This window comes from Rousettus aegyptiacus, unplaced genomic scaffold, assembly GCF_014176215.1.
Source record: "Rousettus aegyptiacus isolate mRouAeg1 unplaced genomic scaffold, mRouAeg1.p scaffold_m13_p_9, whole genome shotgun sequence".
Taxonomy (NCBI): Eukaryota; Metazoa; Chordata; class Mammalia; order Chiroptera; family Pteropodidae; genus Rousettus; species Rousettus aegyptiacus.
The window spans coordinates 49127571-49150784 of record NW_023416312.1 but is presented as its reverse complement, the minus strand read 5'-3'; the positions used below and the strand labels follow the sequence as shown (position 1 = coordinate 49150784).

Below are 23214 nucleotides of genomic sequence, written 5' to 3'. Positions count from 1 at the left end.
TTGCAACACAAAGAATAAAATACGCAGGGATAAATTTAATGAAACATGACAAGGGCTTATATAATGAAAACTACAAGACCCTATTAAAAAAAATTGAAGAAGATACTAAGAAATGGAAGAATGTTCCGTGTTTTTGGATTGGAAGTTAAAATGACCTTATTACCTAAAGCATTATACAGATTTAATGCAAACCCATCAAAACTTCGTTGGCATTTTTTAAAGAAATAGAACAAAAAATCATCAGATTTGTATGGAAGCACAAAAGACCCTGAATTACCAAAGCCTTCTTGAGAAAAAGGGACGAGGCCGGAGGCATCACTCTGCCCAACTTCAAATTATACTACAAAGTGACAGTAATCAAAACGGCATGGTACTGGCAGCAAAACAGACACATGGACCAGTGGAATAGAATCGAGAGTCCAGAAGTAAACCCATATGTATATGGGCAAATAATTTGCGACAAAAATTCCAAAAACGTACGGTGGAGAAAGGAAAGCCTCTTCAATAAATAGTGCTGGGAAAACTGGAAAGCCACCTGCAAAAAAAGGAAACTAGACTGTTGTCTATCGCCACACACCAAAATTAACTCAAAATGGATTAAGGACCTGAATATAAGACCAGAATCAATAAAATGCATAGAAGAAAACATAGGAATGAAACTGAAGGTCCTTGGACTTAAAGAGGATTTTATGAATTTGACCTCAAAGGCAAGGGAGGTAAAAGCGAAAATAAATGAATGGACTACATCAAACTAAAAAGCTTCTGTTCAGCAAAAGAAATCATCGGCAAGGTAAAGAGTCAACCATCTGAATGGGAAAATATATTTGTAAGCAACACCTCTGATAAGGGCCTAATATCCAAAATATACAAAAAAACCTCATACAACTCAACAACGACAACAGCAACAACAACAACAACAATCCAATCAAAAAATGAGCAGAGGAGCTGAACAGACACTTCTCCCTAGAGAACATACAAATGGCCTACAAACATATGAAAAGATGCTCAACATTGCTAGCTATTAGGAAAATGCAAATCAAAACCACAATGAGATACATCTCACACCTGTTAGAATAGCTATAACCAACAGGACAAATAATAACAAATATTGGAGAGGATGCGGAGAAAATGGAACCCTCATACATCGCTGGTGGGACTGCGAATTGGTACAGCCACTATGGAAAACAGTATGGAGATTCCTCAGAAAACTAAGAATGGATCTACCATATGATCCAGCAATCCCTCTACTGGGTGTTTACCCCAAAGACTTGAAAACCCATATCCGAAAAGATATTTGCACACCGATGTTCATAGCAGCACTATTTACAGTGGCCAGGACGTGGAAGCAGCTGAAGTGTCCTACGATAGGTAATTGACTGTAGAAGCTGTGGTACATCTATACAATGGAATATTACTCAGCCAGAAGAAGAGATGAAATACTGCCATTTTCAACAACCCGATGGACCTCGAGATAATCGTGCTAAGCGAAATAAGCCAGACAGAAAAAGTAGAAAATCGCATGATACCACTTATATGTGGGATACAAACCTAAAAGCAACAAATGAACAGGACAAACAAACATAGACTCAGGAACATGGACAATGAATGAACTAGTGGTTACCAGATGTTCAGGGCTGGGGAAGGAGGGGGAAAGGTAGGCTGGGTAAAGGGAGTCAAATATAGGTGGGTAGGGGGAGGTCGAAGTGGGTAAAGGGATCAAATATATGATAGCTGAAGGAAACTGGACTTTGGGTGGTAAACACACAATAGAATATAGAGATGTCGAATTATAATTTACACCTGAAATTTATATAATTGTATTAAATAATGTTACCCCAATAAACGTAAAAAATAAATAAATGAAATAAATACAACAAAGTGGCAATTTAGTTAAAATAATTCATTGGGGTAAGCCTTAATTCAATTTGACTGTTGTCTGTATAGGAAGAACAAACTTAGACAAACACAGTACAGGGGTATGACTCTGTGAAAACATAGAGAGATGTGAACCATCTCTAAGCAAAGGAGATCACCTTTAGAAGAATCCTTGTCAACACTTTTAATCTTAGACGTCCAGCTTCAAGAATTATGAAAAAATAAATTTCTGGTTTTTAAGCTACCAGTTTGTTTTACCTTGTTATAGGAGCCATAGTAATCGAATACAGATTTTGGTACTGGGAACTGGGTGCTGTTGAACAAATATCCAAAAATGTGAATGTGGCTTTGGAACTAAATAATGAACAGTCTGGAAGAGTTTTGATGTGCATGTTAGAAAATGCCTAGATTTTTTTTGCAGACACTGTTATTAAAATATAGATGTGAACATTGATTCTAGCGAGATCTCAGAAATAAAATAGAAGAGCTATAGAGAATGCTTTTATCATTTTAGAGAATATATATATCATTATGAACAGGATGTTGATAAATACAAATATAAACAAAGGTATTTCTGGTGAGGTCAGAGACAGAAATGAGGATCATGTTATTGGTAACTAGAGAAAAGGGGAGGTCTTTATTATAAAATGATTTGTTGCTTTTGGTGTAATAATGGAAAACAACTTAACCAAATGTGTGTAAAGTAGAATGTGTAAGTGATGGAAGTTGATGTTTATCTGAGGGGGTATTTAAGCAAAGTGTCAAAGGTGTGGTTTTGTTTCTTCTTGCTGCTTATAGTAAAACATACAAGGAAGGAGATAAATTGTAGATGCAATTGCTAAGCCAAAAGGAATCAGAAGTTGAATATTTGGGAAATTCTCAGTATAACCATTCCGAAAAAAAGATGAAAAAAGCATATTCTAGAGAGAGCATCAAGGGTGTGGCCACATTTGCTACAGCAGTTGTGGGTGTGATTCATGGAATGGATTAGATATGCAGTTATCTAGGAAAGATCTGTTGGAGTCTTTCTTGTTTTGTGGCTTGGACCCTCATGAATTATATGGGAGGACAACAATGTTTTTGAGAATTTCATACCAGAGGAAACAATGAAGGAAACGATTTCAGAGTGGAATGAAGGGAAAAGAGATGGAGTGAAATGAAGGAAGGATATCAAATTTCTGGTTATTTTTAGGATGGGACAATAGAGCTATCTAGCTGAAGATATGCATGATCCTTCAAGAAAGGGAAGAATGATCCAAAAGGTCCAGAAGTCAACAGAGCTTCCACCACCACCATGGGCTCAGAGAGCACAGGTCTGAGGGGTGAGTGTGAAAGTGTCTCCTCTTCAGTTTCAGAGGATGGGGCCATGTCCTTAGTTTTTAAAGGGCCAGGGCTAGGGACCAGTGGTCAGAACTAATGCCCAGGGCCAAGAGATGAGGACTACTCTGGTGGGTCTGGAGAACAGAGTATTAATCCAAAGAGAATAATTCTTGAGCCTTAAAATTTGCCTTGCTAGATTTTGAATTTATATTCATATCTCTGCCTTCCTATAGATTACATGGATAACTTTTAGAGTTGTACTTTATTCCATCTCTAATGTTTTTGAGTGTACCTTTAAGTATAGCTTTCGGTGGTTGTTTTAGGTATTATATATGCACAACTTATCTCAGTCTACTGTTATTGTCATTTTACCTGTTCAAATAAAGTATACAAACCTTCCCTCTCCTTACATTTCTTTGCTCTCTTCCATGTATAATACAATTGTCTTATATATTTTATCTGTATACATTTAGAACCATATACGGCATTATAATTTTTATTCAAAAATCAGACACGATTTTAAAAACTCAAGAGGAGAAAGAAGAAAGACGGTTTATTGTTTTCACCCATAGTTTTGCTTCCTGCAAAATTTCGTTTATTTGTTTTAGTTTTCTTTTTGTATAGCAAACTTGCTTTAGCAACTTTTTTAGAGGAGATCTGTTGGCTACAAATCCTCTATGTTTTTTTTTGTTTTTGTTTTTGTTTTTGTTTTTTTGGCAAGGCAACCTGTGGTTGACCTCACAGATTGCAAGCACCTTGTCAGCTTGCAATCCCTTATTTTTTATTTTTTATGCCTACAGCACCTGATTTCCTAGGTGGTCTCCCATCCAAGTACTAACTAGGCCCAACCCTGCTTAGTTTCCAAGATCACATAGGATTGGGCTTGTTCGGGGTGGCATGGCTGTCGACTCTATAGGTTTTCTTTCATTTAAGACTGTCTTGATTTCTCTTTAAATTCCTGAAATGTGTTTTACTCTAGATATAGAGTTCTAAATTGACAGTTTTTTTTTTAACACTCAAAAAATACGTGGCACCTTCTTTTGCCACCCATGATTTCTGATGGGAAATCCTGTATGCTAAGAATTGGTGAGGTATAATTTTACTCTTGCTACTTAGAATGATTTTTCTTTGTCTTTATTTTTTTAGCTATTCCACTACAGTGTGTCTTGGTGTGGATTTTTTGTGTGTGTCTTTATTCTGTTTGGGGTTCATTCAGCTTCTTGAATACATAGATTTATGTCTTTTGAAAAATTTGGAAGTTTTCAGTCATTATTTCTTTGTATGCTCTTTAATTTCACTCATTTTCTTATCTCTTTTTGGGACTCCAGTGACATGAATGGTAGGTCTTCTGTTACAGTTTCAGGAATCCTTGAGGTGCTCTCTCTCTCTTTCTGTATCTATCTCTCTTCTATTTTTCCCCCATTCTGCTGTTGAGCTTATTCATTGAGTTTTTTTATTTGTTGCTTTGGTTATTATATTTTACGGTTGTACAAATTCCATTTTCTTTTTCTTTATATTTTTTATTTTGGGTTGATACTCTCTTGCTGAGGATTTACATATATTTTTTATATGTTTAAAGCATGTTAGTAATTGTTTACTGAAACATTTTTATCATAACTGCTTTAAAATATTTTTTGGATAATACTAACCTCTTTGTCATCTTAGTGTTGTCATCTACTGTCTTTTTCATTCATTTTGAGATCTTTCTGGTTCCTTCTATTACAAGTACTATTCAAGTAAAACTTGGAAATTGTGGGTATTATGAAATTCTAGATCTTTAAATCTTCTCTTTTATCTACTGCATTTAACACCAATCTAATCAGAAAAAAAGGAATTGTTTCCTTATTATTCCATGTGAGAATTGAAATCCAGGTTCCATATGTTGTCTCCATTGATACCCACTATAGAGAACTCATTATTCTGGCTCCCACTAAGCCTCTGTTAATATCTCCTTGGCTAGGAGGGGTAGTGCCTCATTACCATTCACCCTATGGCCTCCACTTCCAGCACTTGGGTGAGAAGTGACCTTGTGACCACTAGGCAGTGATGACAAGTTTTTATTCTATGTCAGGCCTCTTCTGGCACCACCCCAATGTGGAAGGGCAGAACACCCAATTATTGATGAATGGGAGTAAAAGTCCAGGCTCCTAATGTGGTCTCTAAAAGTAGACACTTTGGCTGGGAGGAGGTTTATTGCTGTTTAGCAGCAATGAAATTCCTAGCTTCTCTGAAACTACCCCATCAGGAACTTGGGGTATGAGAGTGAAAATCTTAACTCCCACTTGGCCTTTGCTGTTATGGGTGGTGATGTGATCACAGAATTTATGTGTTTGTAATGTATGGCTGGAGTAGAGCGGTTATTGTCTGAAAATTTTCTATCTTACTAGGCTGCCTTTTTCTGGTCATTTGACTAAACAGAACAAGCTTTTGTTAGGGCTTATTTGTCTGTCTTCATTGGCAGTTCTGGATTGCTGGTTTATTTGGCTCTGTGTATGAAATATGAGCCTGAAGAAAACCTAGGGAACTCACTGCCATGTCATTCCTTGGGACCCAAGGTCCTTAGACAGTCAGTCTTCTCTTCACCTTGCAGAGACTTCATGTGTGTGTATTCATTCATTCATTCATTCATTCATCCATCCCAGAACTTTTAGTCGTATTTAACAGAAGAAATAGAAATAATCTATGTTTACTCCATTTTTCCAGAAGTGGAAACTTTTCTTTCTTTCTCTCTCTCAATCTGTTTCTCTCTCTCTCTCTCTCTCTCTCTTTGATTTTAGGAAGTACCCAGTCTCTCTCGTTTTCTTTCTTTGTTTCCTTCTTTTCCTCACTGCCTGCTTCCCTCCCTGTCTCCTTCACCCTCACTTTCATCCTTCACTCCATGAAATGTTTCTTTAATTTAGTACTTTATATATATGACAAAAAAATGGAATAAAAATAGAAAAAAAAATCTATGTAACAATAGTAACTTACATCATTTTTTAAGTACTCACTATGATTCAGCCATTGATCTCAAGTTTTAGTGGATTTGTTTTATTTAATCTTCAGAACAATTTTTATGAGGTAGTTACTACCATTCCTGTTTCACAAATTAAAAAAATGAAAATTAGGAAAAAAATTGATATATCACCATGGTCACTCAGCAGTAAGTGGTAAAAACAAGATTAACTCCCCAGGAAGATTTTTATCCAAACTTTCTTTCTTAATTGCTACACTAGACTGCTGTGTGTTTGTGACTATTGGTTCTCTGTATATAAATACAGAAATACATGAATATGTGTAGTAAGACAGGGAGATAAAAACCAGAAATAAAAAAAAACAATAGCTTATATATGTGTAACAATATGCAATAAATTATTAATAAACACTAAAGTTCTAATTTTAAATTGTTAATTTCTCCTCACTACAACTTGGTAAAAGCATACTCCGATCTAGCTAAGGGAGTTACTTCATCTGATATAAATTTCATTTTAATCATCCAGATTCTGTTGATTTCTTAATTAAGATTTTTAAGTTACACTTATGCCACATCATTCTGCTCAGCCCTTGTTCACAATTGTAGAAAATATTGTATTCATTAGCAATTTCTCAAAGTTCATACCAGTTTCAGAAACTATATATAAAAAGAGTAGTTTTCCTCCATTATATTGAGCTAAATGCCTGATCTCTTTTTCCTATTACCCAAGAAATTCTTTCTACATGCGATATACACTTTCATTGTCTAATTCTCCAACTGCTGCCTCATAATAAAAACAGCTATGTAATTAGAAACTGCTAACACATATCACTGCTTTTGTAAAAAAAGGTAACTTATGATTAGAGTAAAGAGGGCTGCAAAGTAAAGGCTGTTATTTACATTCACATTTACAATACTAAATACTTGTCTCTACCTATAGCACCCTAAGTTTAGACATTTCATATCTATCATGTGTTGGTTATATCTGAACCCCTCAAATAAATATTAGGATGATAATTTCTTTTGATTATTTTTTGTTTAATCATGTTCATTCTCTTTAGCCATCATAATATATAAAAGTAAAATTATTTATTACATTTATTTAATAGTACTCTGTGATACTAGTTCTAAATGTTAGAAGTTGAAAATTATGTTTTACACTTCTGTCTAAGTCAAAAGTTTCTGTCTTCTCTTAAGTGTATGTGTGTGTGTGTGTGTATGTATATATGTGTATATATATAAACAATATGTGCACATTCATCTATATATGAACAACTTTCAAATAACTCCAAGCAAAAATGAGATTTTCAGAGGTGAGCATGGGCATTTGAGTCAACAGAACATATTAATCCTAAAATTAGTCCACATTTTTGCTCAATAATTTTTCTCTCTTTCCACCAAAAGCGAAAACCCTAAAGTTCATAATTGTAGAAAATATCTTGTACAGAGACTATCTGGTTTTTCTGAGCAAAGGCAGATCTCTTCTTGAACTTTTTTAAAACATGAATTATGTAGATTCAACCATGCTCAGAGTTGGGTACCAGGTACAGAAAATTAAATATAAGATGGAGGTCTCAGTAAAGAGACAGATAAGAATAGAAATTGAAGTGGAAGATAAGGCACATTAGAGACAGGATTGCAATTAGAAAAATTCTATCCATTAAAGATAAATTGGTTATAGAAAAAATATATAAATGAGAGGAGTGTGAAAACTAAAAATTTACTATGTTGTTTCATCTTATATAATAATAATTAGATCTAGAAACAATTTCCATTTGAGACAGTAGGTCTTCATGGTAGCCCATGGCCTGGAACTATCAGCTAGACACTGGTAAAAAATGATTGTAAAATGGTATTGTTGTAGGAGAATATGTTAAAGTTTAGTCTTGCCATAGAGGAAAAATAGCATTTCCAGTTATAAATTTTAGTCACAATTAATTAGTAATACCATTGTTTAAAAATGAATCTTACTGATAGTAAAGCAAATTAATACAATCACTTTTCATTGAAAGTGTTTTTGCTATTTATGCACATCATCTTACAATGATTTTAAGCATGTGAAGCTTTAGATTTGTATAATTTTTTTCACCCGGAAGTTAATAAACTTACTTTTTCAGGAATCATACATCTAAATTTGGTATTCTGATGCTTTTCTATCAAAGCAATGCCCATTAGAGGTATACTTTATGTAATACTATTTGATGTTGATTTTAAAATTCAAAAAAAAAATGTGTTCCCTAGATTTGCATATATAATATTATCATTACTAGAAAACATTGTAATCTCTACTTAAAAGAACATTATCTTCCAAGTGAGGTCAATTTATACACCAGGAGAACAACCATAGGTCTCTTGTCCCACTGTTCAGTACTTCTGTCAAATAGCTACAATTGGCTAAAAGAGAACAGGTGATCTCTGCCTATTATTATCTACTTGCACAGTGAACAGTAGGATATTCCAACTTTATGAATGTAGAATTCAAAATCTACTTTTAATTTCAAAATATTTAGTTGGCCAATACACCTGGTTGAAATATGCCAGCGTATACAGCGTTTTATTTTAATTCTGTATTTGCTCGAAGGAAGTTATTTAGCCTGAAGTATAGAATGTCCTACAATCACCTTGACCTAGAGCTTTCTCATGGAAGATTTGCTGAGTCTAACATTTAACTTCAGGAGGTAATGTAATACAAGTATGTGACATCAAAAAGACCAATAACACTATAACAAAATAGGTTTTAACTTTATGTAATTAAAATTACAAACTAATTACAATGTGACTTTTTAGCTGTAATATTATCTGTTCAAAAATTTAAAATTCTAATATGTTGAATTGTGTATGTGTTTACACAAACATACACAATAAAATTGAAGAGAATATGAAATGGAGAAACAAAATATGTTAGAAGATTGACATGAAACAGAAGTTCAAGTGGTAATAAATAAAGTCTTGTATAAGTAGTAATACTAACAGCAGTTACCACTTACTGGGCACTTTGTGTTAGGTTAACTCTTACCATAAACCCATAAATCAGGAATTTCCCCCCACTTCAAATAAGGAAAATAAACTTTAGAAAAGTTCATACCCTAGTCCAAGATAATTCAAATAATAAACGTTGGAGAAAAATACTAATCCAGTTATCCTAGTTTTTTTTCTTTAATATATTTTTTTCAATTACAGTTGACATACAATGTTATATTAGTTTCAGGTGCATGACATGTGTTCTGCCACTTTCTAACATAGTTCTTTGAAATTACCCTCTTACCTATGTACTTGAGAATATTCATTTAGGTAAGACTCAAAATTTTATTTAAGATTTCTAGTGGTGAAGCTGATTACTGCTGAAGATATAGGTAGACCCAAACTGAAGGAAATTCTGATAACTTATAATAAAAACTGTAATGAGTGATTAGTTCACTACTCATTAGTTCTATGCTTCATTACATGTTCATTAAGTAATAATTGTCATTGATCGACAGGCCTGCATATGATGATGGTAAGAACAACAGGGCTGTAAACATCACTGGGTAGAACAGGCATAAACCACAAACAATAAGGTAGATTAATGAGAATAATTAAACCATGAGTAGTTACCTTATGTACCATTTCCTTTATTCTCATTTATGATTACTGTCAAATAGATAACACCTCAAAGACCTACATAAGTGGAAGTGTAATTATATAAACTAGACATATAAGCCTAAACTGATATAGCAAAAGGAGTTCGACTATTAATACCCAACCACTATCATGTTTTAGGGAATGAACTAATGGAAAAAATATGATAGAATAATACATGCTTGTATATCTGTTCTCTTACATATTTTCAATTTCTTCTTCTTATAACAGTTATTTTATAGATATTTCAACATAAACTGTTATAAAGTACATAATGGGAATTAACTATGATAGTAAAATATAATAATAAAATAATTTTAAGAATTTTATATTTACCTAATATGGACATGAAGATAAGAAAAAATTTAAATATATATTGCTATTTTAATTTGGATCAATCAAACTCCGATTTTCACCAGTGTATATTATTCAAGATTTCAATTAAAATAGTTTATTTCCATTTAAAATTAGCCACATGCTTCTTGACAAAAGCAAGAAACTTAAAACTGCTTTTAATTCCTAGCATAGCAATTTCACTTCTAAGAATCTATTCTTTAAAAATTGTTTGAAGATTATATGCAGATATATGCATAAACACACATACACAAATTTATCGCAAAATTGTTTATAATAATCAAAATTAGAAAATAATAAGCATCCAAAAATAGAGTAAACACATATTATGAAACAAATTGGGTGAAATATTATGCAGCCAGTCATATTTACAAAGAATATGAAACAAGAAAAATTATCAGCAATGTTATATAAAAGAGAATAAACTTTATATACAGCATTATTTTCATTTATAACATAAATATATCTAACACTACAATATAATATATTAAATGGTATTTATATTTCAACTCTCAATTTCAAATAGTATATTTTAATGTAAATGGATTCAAAACTTGTTACTAATATTTTGTCATGCCAAGGAATCTGCAAACACAAAACAGAACAAACTTCTAGAACTAATAAGTGAGTTTAGCAATGTCTCTAGATACAAACTAAACATATAAAAATCAATTGTATATACCAGCAACTAACAACTGAACACCAAAATTTAAAATACAATACCTCTCAAAAATTATATAAAATACTTAAATGTAAATCTAACAAATAAGGTACAGGTCTTATATGCCAAAAAACACATAACACTGATAAAAGAAATTAATCTACATAAATGGAGAAATATATATCGACATATTATGTTCGTAGATTAGACGGCTTTTTATTGTTATTATGTCAATTCTCCCTAAATAGATATATAGATTCAATGCAATTCCAATTAGTATTATAGCATGATATTTTTAAACTTGCCAAGTTTTTTAATAAAATTTATATGAAAAAGGTAAGGGAGTAACCAAAACAGTTTTAATAAGAAAAGAATTTAGAGAGCACACAATACTTGTAAATTATTATAAAGTCAAAATAATTTTATCATTGTACTATTGATGAAGAACTAAACAATGGAACAGAATAGAGAAGCCAGAGGTTGTCCTTTACAAATATAATTAAAAACTGATTTTCAACAAAGTAGGAAGGACAAATCAATTAAGAAATTATAAACTTTTCAACAAGTGGTTCTATGAACATTAGATTTCCATGTGCAAGAAAATGAACTTACACTCCTATGTTATACCTTCTATAAAAATTAAACTTAAATACAGTACTGAAGGTATGATTCATAAAAGAAAAAAAGAAGCTGTACTTTATTAAAATTAAAAACTTCTCTATGAAAGACACTATCAAGATAATGAGAAGATAAGCCGCAGAATGAGATAAACTGCAAAATATTTGTCTGATAAAGGACTGTTATCTAAAATTTACAAAGTACTCTTAAAACTTGATAATAGAAAAATAACCTAATTAAAAATGGGCAAAAGACCTTCACAGACACCTCACCAAAAATATATATTACAGTTGATAAAAAAAAATGTATGGAAAAATGTTCAACATCATATGCCATTAGAGAATAGCAAATTAAAACACTAAGATACCACCACACACTTATTAGAATGACAAAAATTCAGGACACTGGTAACATGAAATGATTGCAAGGATGTAAAGCAATAGAAACTCTCATTTATTGCTGGTGGTAATGTAAAAATGTAGAGCTATTTTTTGAAGAAATTTGGGTTGTTTTTTACAAAATTCAATATTCTTACCATATGATCCAGCAATTGTGTTCCATGATGTTTACTCAAAAGAATTGAAAATTTATGTTCACACAAAAATCTGCACATAAATGTTTATAGTAGCCTTATTCAAAATTGCCAACTTGGAAGCAACTAAGATTGATGTCTTTCAGTAGGTGAATAGATAAACAAACTGCAAAATGAAATATTATTCAGCACTAAAAATAAATTATTAATCAAGCCATGCAAAGACATGGAGGAAAGTTAAATTCATATTACTAAGTGAAAGATACCAATCTGAAAAGGCACAGTCATACTGTATAATTCAAACTATATGATATTCTGGAAAAGGTAACACTATGAATGCAGTGAAAAGATCATTATTTTTCAGGGTTTAAGGGAGAGAAAGGAATAAATAGACAGAGCCTGAGGAGTGTTTAGGACAATGAAACTACACTGTATGATAATATAATAGTGGATACGTGTCATTATAATTTTTTTCAAACCCATAAAATGCACAACATAAAGAATAAACCTTAATGTAAACTATTAACTTAGAATGATAACAATATGTCAAGGTTAATTTAATTGTAACAAATAAACCACTTCCGTGGGGGATGTTTATAATAGGGAAGACTATGCATGTGAAGCATCTGAAAGCATATGGGGAAATCTCTGTAAATTTTACTCAATATTTCTGTGTACTTAAAAGTGCTCCAAAAACTAAATTCTATTTAGAAAAAAGATTCAACCATAATTAAAAAATTAAAAATTATTTAAATAAAGAAAGAAAAAATGACTTGAAATTGATCATATCTCAATATTTATATCCAAAACTGTAAAATTTCTAAAATAAAACATAAGAGAAAATCTATGTTTTTAATCTTCTGAGGTAATATTTTTGTTTATTGATTATGTGTAGATGGTATATAATATTATATTAGTTATATTTGTCTCAAGTGTACAGTATAGTGATTCGACATTTTAACACCTTACAATGTGGTCACCTCACTTATTCTAGTAATCATCAGTCACCATGCAAACTTATCACAATATTATTTACTATATTCCACTTCACCTTTTTCATCAAACTCTCCATCCCCTTCCCTCTAGCAACCATCCCTTTAGTCTCTGTTACCAGGAGTTTTTTGTTTTGTTTTGTTTGTTTATGTTTTAGATTTCATATATAAGTGAAATCATATGTATTTGCCCTTGTCTGACTTATTTTGCTAAGCATAATACCCTCTAGGTTCATTCAGGTTGTCGTGAATGGCAAAATTATATTTTTTATTGCTGCATAATATTCCATTATATATAACTTATTTTTATCCATTCATTTATCAATAAACACCTAAGTTGCTTCCATATCATTGCTAATGTAAATAATGCTGCAATAAAGTTTTTTCTTTTAATTAGTGTTTTTTTTTAAATTTAATAAATACCTAGATTTGCAATTGCTAGGTCATATAGCAGAAGTAGTTTTAGTTTTCTGAGGACTCTCCATACTGTTTTCTATAGTGGCTGACTAGCTACCTAACACCACCAACAGTGAACAAGGGTTCCCTTTTCTCCACATCCTCATTAACACGTTATTTGTTGACTTTCTGATAATAGCCATTCCGACTGGTAAGAAATGGTATCACACTGTGGTTTTGATTTGCATTTCTCCGATGATTAGTGATGCTGAGCACCTTTTTCTATATCTATGGCCATAGGTACATCTTCTTTGGAGAAATGCTTTTTTGTGTCCTCCGCTCATTTTTTGATCAAATTGTATATTTATTTTGTTACTGAGTTGTATGAGTTCCTTACATATTTTGAATATCAACCCCTTAGTGGATATATCATTTTCAAATACATAGTGTCATTCAGTAAGTTGTTTTTTCATTTTGTTGATGGTTTCTTTTACCGTGAAAAATCTTTTTAGTTTGATAAAATCCCATTTGTTTATTTATGCTCTTTTGTTTTCCTTGCTTGAGGAGATATAGCCAAATAGATATTACTCAGATTTATGACAAATAGTTTACTACATATGTTTTCTTCTAGTAGTTCTATGTTTTCAGGACATATATGTAAGTCTTTAATTCATTTGGAGTTTATTTTTGTATATGGTTTAAGAAAGTGGTTTACTTTTATTTCTTGTTTTTATTTTTGAATGTATATGTCTAGTTTTTCCAACACCACTTTGTTGAGGAACATGTTATTTCACAATGTATATTTTTGAATCCTTTGTCATAGATTATTTCACCATATAAGTGAGGGATTATGTCGGAGCTTTCTGCTCTGTTCCATTGATCAATGTGTCTCTTTTTGAGCTGGCACTATACTGTTTTGATCATATTAGCATTGTAGTATAGAAAACAGAGAGCATGATGCCTTCAACTTTGTATTCCATTCTCAAGATTGTTTTGGCTATTCACAGTATTTTGTGGATCCATATAATTTTAATTAATTAAGTTTATTGGAGTAACATTATTTAATACAATTATATAAATTTCAGGTGTAAATTATAATTCGACATCTCTATATTCTATTGTGTGTTTACCACCCAAAGTCCAGTTTCCTTCAGCTATCATATATTTGATCCCTTTACCCACTTCGACCTCCCCCTACCCACCTATATTTGACTCCCTTTACCCAGCCTACCTTTCCCCCTCCTTCCCCAGCCCTGAACATCTGGTAACCACTAGTTCATTCATTGTCCATGTTCCTGAGTCTATGTTTGTTTGTCCTGTTCATTTGTTGCTTTTAGGTTTGTATCCCACATATAAGTGGTATCATGCGATTTTCTACTTTTTCTGTCTGGCTTATTTCGCTTAGCACGATTATCTCGAGGTCCATCGGGTTGTTGAAAATGGCAGTATTTCATCTCTTCTTCTGGCTGAGTAATATTCCATTGTATAGATGTACCACAGCTTCTACAGTCAATTACCTATCGTAGGACACTTCAGCTGCTTCCACGTCCTGGCCACTGTAAATAGTGCTGCTATGAACATCGGTGTGCAAATATCTTTTCGGATATGGGTTTTCAAGTCTTTGGGGTAAACACCCAGTAGAGGGATTGCTGGATCATATGGTAGATCCATTCTTAGTTTTCTGAGGAATCTCCATACTGTTTTCCATAGTGGCTGTACCAATTCGCAGTCCCACCAGCGATGTATGAGGGTTCCATTTTCTCCGCATCCTCTCCAATATTTGTTATTATTTGTCCTGTTGGTTATAGCTATTCTAACAGGTGTGAGATGTATCTCATTGTGGTTTTGATTTGCATTTTCCTAATAGCTAGCAATGTTGAGCATCTTTTCATATGTTTGTAGGCCATTTGTATGTTCTCTAGGGAGAAGTGTCTGTTCAGCTCCTCTGCTCATTTTTTGATTGGATTGTTGTTGTTGTTGTTGCTGTTGTCGTTGTTGAGTTGTATGAGGTTTTTTTGTATATTTTGGATATTAGGCCCTTATCAGAGGTGTTGCTTACAAATATATTTTCCCATTCAGATGGTTGACTCTTTACCTTGCCGATGATTTCTTTTGCTGAACAGAAGCTTTTTAGTTTGATGTAGTCCATTCATTTATTTTCGCTTTTACCTCCCTTGCCTTTGAGGTCAAATTCATAAAATCCTCTTTAAGTCCAAGGACCTTCAGTTTCATTCCTATGTTTTCTTCTATGCATTTTATTGATTCTGGTCTTATATTCAGGTCCTTAATCCATTTTGAGTTAATTTTGGTGTGTGGCGATAGACAACAGTCTAGTTTCCTTTTTTTGCAGGTGGCTTTCCAGTTTTCCCAGCACTATTTATTGAAGAGGCTTTCCTTTCTCCACCGTACATTTTTGGATTTTTTTGTCGCAAATTATTTGCCCATATACATATGGGTTTACTTCTGGACTCTCGATTCTATTCCACTGGTCCATGTGTCTGTTTTGCTGCCAGTACCACGCCGTTTTGATTACTGTCACTTTGTAGTATAATTTGAAGTTGGGCAGAGTGATGCCTCTGGCCTCGTCCCTTTTTCTCAAGAAGGCTTTAGTAATTCAGGGTCTTTTGTGCTTCCATACAAATCTGATGATTTTTTGTTCTATTTCTTTAAAAAATGCCAACGAAGTTTTGATGGGTTTGCATTAAATCTGTATAATGCTTTAGGTAATAAGGTCATTTTAACTTCCAATCCAAAAACACGGAACATCCTTCCATTTCTTAGTATCTTCTTCAATTTCTTTTAATAGGGTCTTGTAGTTTTCATTATATAAGCCCTTGTCATGTTTCATTAAATTTATCCCTGCGTATTTTATTCTTTGTGTTGCAATTGCAAAGTGAATGATTTTTTCCACTTTTTTCTCTGATACTTCGTTATTAGAGTGTAGAAAAGCTGTGGATTTTTGAACAATGATTTTGTATCCAGAGACTTTACCGTATTTGCTTGTCTCTAGTAGTGTTCTTGTGGAGTCTTTAGGATTTTCTATATAGAGAATCATGACATCCGCGAATAGTGACAATTTGATTTCTTCGTTTCTTATTTGGATGCCTTTTATAGCTTTCTCTTGCCTGATTGCACTTGCTAGGACTTCCAATATTATATTGAAAAACAGTGGTGATAGTGGACAGCCTTGCCTTGTTCTTGTTCCTAATCTTAGAGAGAAGGTGTTTAGTTTTTCACCACTAAGTATAATGTTAACTGAGGGTTTGTCATAGATGGCCTTTATTATGTTAAGGTGCTTTCCTTCCATATCGATTTTGTGAAGTGTTTTGATCATAAATTGATGCTGTATCTTGTCAAAGGCTTTTTCTGCAGGTACTGATATGATCATATGGTTCTTATTTTTTTAATATGTTTGTGTGGTGTATCACATTAATCGATTTGCATATGTTGAACCATCCCTGTGCCCCTGGGATGAAGCCCACTTGATTGTGTTGTGTAATCTTTTTAATATGTTGCTGTATTCGGTTCACTTGTATCTTATTTAGAATTTTTGCATCTGTGTTCATAATAGATATTGGTCTATAGTTTTCTTTCTTGTTATCTTTACCAGGTTTCGGTATCATAGTAATATTGGCCTCATAAAATGAGTTGGAAAGTATTGCCTCTTCCTCGATTTTTTGGAAGAGTTTGAGGAGAATACATGTTAAATCTTCCTAGAAAGTTTGGTAGAATACACTGGTGAAGCCATCTGGTCCTGGACTTTTACTTCTTGGTAGGTTTTTGATGATTGTTTCTATTTCCATACTGCTGATTGCTCTTTTTAGATTTTCAAGTTCTTCTTGATTCAGTCTAGGAAGGCTGTATTTTTGTAATATTGGTCCATTTCTTATAGGTTTTGAAATTTGGTGTTACGTACCTTTTTATAGTATTCTTGCTTGACCCTTTGTATTTCTGTGATGTCAGTCATAATCTTCTCTTTCATCCCCGATTTTATTTGTCTTATTTCTCTTTTTCTTTAGTGAGTCTAACCAGGGGTTTGACAATTTTATTAACCTTCTCAAAGAATCAGCTCTTTGTTGCTTTTATTTTTTCTATTGCTTCTTTTTATTTGTGTGTGTGTGTGTGTTTTAATTTCATTTATTTCTGCTCTAATTTTGATCATTTCTTTCCTTCTGCTGACTTTAGGCTTAATTTCTTCTTTCTTTTCTAGTTTTTTTTTAAGATGAAGCATTATGTTGTTTATTTGGGCTTATTCTTATTTTTGGATGTAGGCCTGTAACGATATGAACTGTCCTCTCATGACTGCTTTTGCCGTGTCCCCAAAGTTTGGATATGTCGTACTGTCATTATCATTTGTTTCTATGTATCTCTTGATCTCTTTTTTTTTTTAAATTTCTTCTCTGACCTACTTATGCTTCAGTAGCATGTTGTTTAATCTTCATGTATTTGTTGTTCTTCCTGCTTTCTTTTTGCAGTTGATCTCTTGTTTCAAAGCATTATGATCAGAAAATATGGTTGGTATGATTTCAACCATCTTATCTTTGTTGAGGCTATTTCTGTGTCCCAGTATGTGGTCGATTCTTGAGAATGTTCCATGTGCACTAGAGAAGAATGTATAAGCAGCTGTTTGGGGATGGAAGGCTCTGTAAATGTTATTTATGTCCAGTTGGTCTAATGTGTCATTTAAGGACATTATTTCCTTATTGATTTCCTGTTTGGATGATCTGTTCATATCTGACAGTAGGCTCTTTAGGTCCCCTGCTATGATTGTGTTTTGGTCTGTTTCTCCTTAGTTCTCTTCGTAATTGCTTTATACATTTTGAGCTCCCTAATTGGGATCATAGATACTAAGAAATGTTATATGTTCTTGGTTCATGATTTCTTTTATCATTCTGAAGTGTCCCTCAGTATCTTTTTTGACTTTTTTATTTTGAAGTAATTTTGTCTGATATTAGTACCACTATTCCCACGTTTCTCTGAATGTCATTTTCTTGAAATATCATTTCCCACTCTTTCACTTTGAGTCTAGATTTGTCTTTGGAGCTGAGATGTGTTTCCCGGAGGCAGCATATGGTTGTTTTGTTGTTGTTGTTGTTGTTGTTTTGTTTTCTTTGTTTTTTTTTTTCTTTTTTCCATTCTGCAACTCTGTGCCTTTTTATTGGTGAGTGCACTCCATTTACATTTAGGGTGATTGTTGAAATATGAGGTCTTCTTATTACCATTTTATCTTTTACTTTCTGGTAGTTCAATGTTTCCATTGCTTCCTTGTCTTTGTGAGGTTATTTTAATTTTTTTTTTCAATTAATTTTTTTTTTATTTTGGTTGGCTTTTGTGGGTTTTACCTCTGGTTCTTGTCGATGTTATATACTTCAGTTCTGAATCTTTGGTATGTGGTTACTATTACAAACATGTAATAAATATTTATACATATATAAATCGTCCATTTTATTCTGTGTGTGCCTTATCTCCATTCCCCTTTGTGGATTTCGATCTTTAAACCCTCCCCTTTTCAGTGATTTTGTCTCAATTTATCCCTATGTATACTGATTGTTCATTACCATCCTGCTATAGCAATTATTTTCTTATGGTTTAAGTTTATAATGCTCTCTTCTTAGTAAAAGTTGCCCTCCGCTCCTACTATTTGATAGTAACTTTACTCATAATTAATTAATTAATTCATTTATTTATTCATTGTCATTTTTTTTTTAGGTAAGCTGACTCCTTTCAGTGTTTCATATAGTGCAGGTCTCATAGTGGAGAATTCTCTCAATTTTTGTATGTCTGGAAAGAGCTTTATTATTTCTTCATATCTAAAAAAAGAGCTTAACTGGATACATTATTCTAGGCTTGTAGTTCCTTTCACTTAATAGTTTACATATTTGATCACACTCCTTTCTTGCTTTTCAGGTTTGTGCTGAGAAGTCTGAGGATAATCTCATGAGATTTTCTTTATAAGTTACCATTCTCCCCGGCTGCCCTGAGAATTCTCTTTGTCATTGCTTTTTTGATAATTTTAATATAATGTGTCTTGGTGAAGGCCTTTTTGGGTTGAGATAATTGGGTGTTCTGTTGACTTCTTGAATTCCAAGCTCAAGCTCATTCCTTAGATTTGAGAAATTCTTGTTAACTCTTTGTCTGAAAATGCTTTTTATTTCCTGCTGCTTTTCCTCTCCTTTGTTAATGCCCATTATTTCTATGTTTCCTCTCCTGATGGTATCAGCTAGTTCTTGTATTTCTCTTTCATTACTTTTCATTCTTCGGTTTCTCTCTTATTCCTTCTGATGAATTTCTAGATTTCTGTCTTCGATATCACTGATTCTTTCCTTCATTTGGTTGACTCTATTTCCCAAGCTTGATATTTCATTTTTCAACTCTTGCAGTGTGTTCTTCATCTCCAGAAGTTCTATTCTGTTCTTTTTGAGGGTTTCAATCTCCTTGCTAAAGAACTCATTCAATTCATCTAGTTGTTTTTTCAATTCCTGAATTGTCGATGTGATCCATTCATATCTCATTGAGTTTTTTTGGAATTACCATCCTGAATTCTCTATCATTTAAGTCACATATTTCTATGTCTGTAAGCTTATTTTCTGGAGATTTTTCTCTTTCTTTCTGAGATGCCTTGTCACCTTAGTTGTTCCTGGTGTTTAATGGACTATTTCTCCACCTGAGTATTAATAGAAATGTATTCTGCTATTTCTCCAGAAAGATTTACTATATAAAGGTCTCTCTTTAGTCTGTTGCAAAGAAGGCAGTTTTCTTTTGGTTTCTGGTAAGTGATGTCAAAGCCTATTTGATCCTTGCTTTATATAAAGCCTTAATAATGCCTTTGTACAATGCTTTTTAAAAAAATATATATTTATTCACTCTCACTACCCTCAGTCTCAGTCCCTGTTCGTATTAGCAACAATTTCAGCATCATTTTTTCAGATTCCTCTGGGGCTCCACGGTGATCATTCTCAGAAGGTATGGGGGAAGGTTGCAACTCAGCCTCAGTTTTGCATCCATGGCTGGTAAATATCAACTGTTTTTCTCTGTTGTCTGCTTCTCTGCTTTCTGCCCTAATGACTGAGTCCTGCTACTGGCTGAATGGAACTCACAAACTCTCCCAGACAGAGCTGTTCAGAGAAGTTGCTGCACCTTCTCCCATTCCCCTGTCCCTACAGGGAGCTCAGGGGGCTGTGAGAGGCAGCTTCTTTTTTTCTCACAGTCCACCAACCTACGCCCAGGGTTCTGACCTGTGGTAGCTCTTATGCGCAAATCCCATACTCAGACGTGCTGGTGTACGGTTTGGGTGTTTTTGGGTTTTTTTTGAGTTTTAGATGTTCAGCTTATTGTTGTTTCCAGGGGAGAGGTCTGAGGATGTCTCTCACTCCACCATGTTTTTTGGGAATCTCCCCCATATCAATTTTGAATTATTTGTTCTTGTTCAAAGAAAAATATTGATATTTTGACAGGAATTGTACTCAATCTGTAGATTTCTTTGGATAGTCTGGTCATTTTAATAATAGTAATACTTCTAATTGTGAGTATGGTATATCCTTACACTTATTTATCTCCTTTTCAACTTCTTTCTTCAGTGTCTTATAGTTTTCAGAGTACAGGTCTTTCATTTCCTTGGTAAAATTTATTCCTAGGTATTTCACTATTTTTGATGCAATTATAGATGGGATTGTTATCTTAATTCCTCCTTCTGAATATTCTTTATTAGTGTATGGGAACATAATGGATTTCTATATATTGATTTTGCATCTTGCTAATTTCATAACTTTTTTAAAATTATAATTTTTGATAGATTCTTTACATTTTTATACATAGTATCATGTCATCTGCAAATAGTTACAGTTTTACTTCTTCCTTTTCAATTTGGATGACTTTTATCATAACTTATATATTATTTATTTATTTATTTATTTTTGTCTGATTTCTATGGCTAGAACTTCCAATACTATATCAAATGATATTTATGAGAGTAGTCATTTTTTTTCTTGTTCCCGATTGTAGAGGAAAAGCATTCCACTTTGCACCATCGAATAAGATGTCTGTTGTGGGCTTGTTATATATACATAGCCTTTTTCAAGTTGAGGTAATTTTCATCTATACCCATTTTGTTTATTGCTTTATCATAAATTTATGTTGGAATTGGTCAAATGGTTTTTCTACATTTATTGAGATAATCATATAATCCTTACCCTTGGTTTTGTTGATGTGATGAATCACATTAATGTTTTGCAAATATCCCTTGCATTTCTGCTGTAAGTCCCATTTAATTATTGTATATAATCATTTTACTGTACTGTTAAATTTTGTTTGCTAGTATGTTGAGAATTTTTTCATCTTTTTTTTATCAGGGATATTGGTCTGTAATTCATTCTCTCTCTCTCTCTCTCTCTCTCTCTCTTTCTCTCTCTCTCTCTCTCCCCCTCCCTCCCTCCCTCCCTCCCTTTTGGTAGTGTCTTTGCCTGGTTTTGGCATTAGGATAATACTGGCCTTGTAAATTGAGTTTAGATGCATTACTTTTTTAAAAAATAGTTTGAGAGGAATATGTATTGTCTTCTTAAATGTTTAGTAGAATTCACCTATGAAGCCATTTTTTTCTTTGGCTTTTGTTTCTTGGGGATTTTTTTTGATTAGCACTCATAGGAGAAAATCTTTATAATCTGCAGTTACACAAACATTTCATATAATGATACAAAGAACAATCTACGTTAAAGACCTTATAAATTCCACTTCAGGAAAATTTAACATGTCTGCTTTGAAAAGACACTTTTAAGAAAGTGAAAATAGAAGCCACAGACAGGGAGAAAATATTTCCAAACAAGTATCTGATTTAAAAATTTGTATTCAGAATATATAAGAAAATCTCAATACTTGAAAATTAAAAAAAATAATTTAATAAAAAATTGAGAGAGACCTAAGTAAAGAAGATATATGGATGGCAAATAATCAAATAAAAAAAAAATGCTCGACATAATTTGTCATTAGAGAAACGCAAACTAAAACCACAGTAAGATAGCACTTTGTACCTAATGAAATGGCTAATATTACAAAATAATACTAATGATGATCTTACACTTCCAATTACTGGTGATAATACAGAACAACTGAAACTTATACATTGTGAAGAAAATGAAACATGGTGGAGCTAGTTTGAAAAAGTGTTTCAATATTTTGTAAGTTAAAGATACTCTTACCATCTGATTCAATAACCTCACCTATAGATATTTACTCCATAAAAAATGAAAATTAACATGTACACAAAAACCTGTATGCAAATATTTTAGTTGTTTTGTTTATAAGTACCCATAAAAAATCTAAATGTCCCTCATCTTGTGGATGAATAAAACCAACTGTATTACATCCATACAATAGTATATCACTCAGAACTAAAAATGAACTACTGATACTCTCAACAACATGGAGAAATTTCAAATGCATTAAAGTAAGCAGAAGAAGCTATTCAAAAGGCTACATATTTACTGTAGAACTCTATATAATATTCTGGAAAATCAAAGCTCTAAAAACTGAAAACATAAATGTTTGACAGGGCTTCGGAGTGGGATAGGTAATTATTACAAATGAGGAACAAAGAAATTTGGGGAGACAATGAAACTACCATATTATTTTGATGGTAGTAATGGTTATATGATTCTATGCATTTGTTCAATACAAAGGGTAAATTTTTCTCTATGTTAACTAACTTTTTAAACAAAACAGTTTCAGCAGTTAGGTTTTTGTTTTGCTTTGTTTTGTTTTTTTTTTGATGAGTCTTAGAATGCATTAAGAAAAAATTTTAGACCCTGAGATTATAGATTAATTAAGTACAAAACAACAAAAGAATTAGTTAAATAACTCCATATTAAAATAGATGAAATTTAGGTAGGGAGGAAAGAGCTGA

General features: G+C 32.7%; 1 pseudogene; it reads right to left on the bottom strand.

Moving 5' to 3' along the window:
* Nucleotides 1-3986: 3986 nt before the first annotated feature.
* On the bottom strand, nucleotides 3987-4104 carry LOC118608345 (annotated as a pseudogene).
* Nucleotides 4105-23214: the final 19110 nt, after the last annotated feature.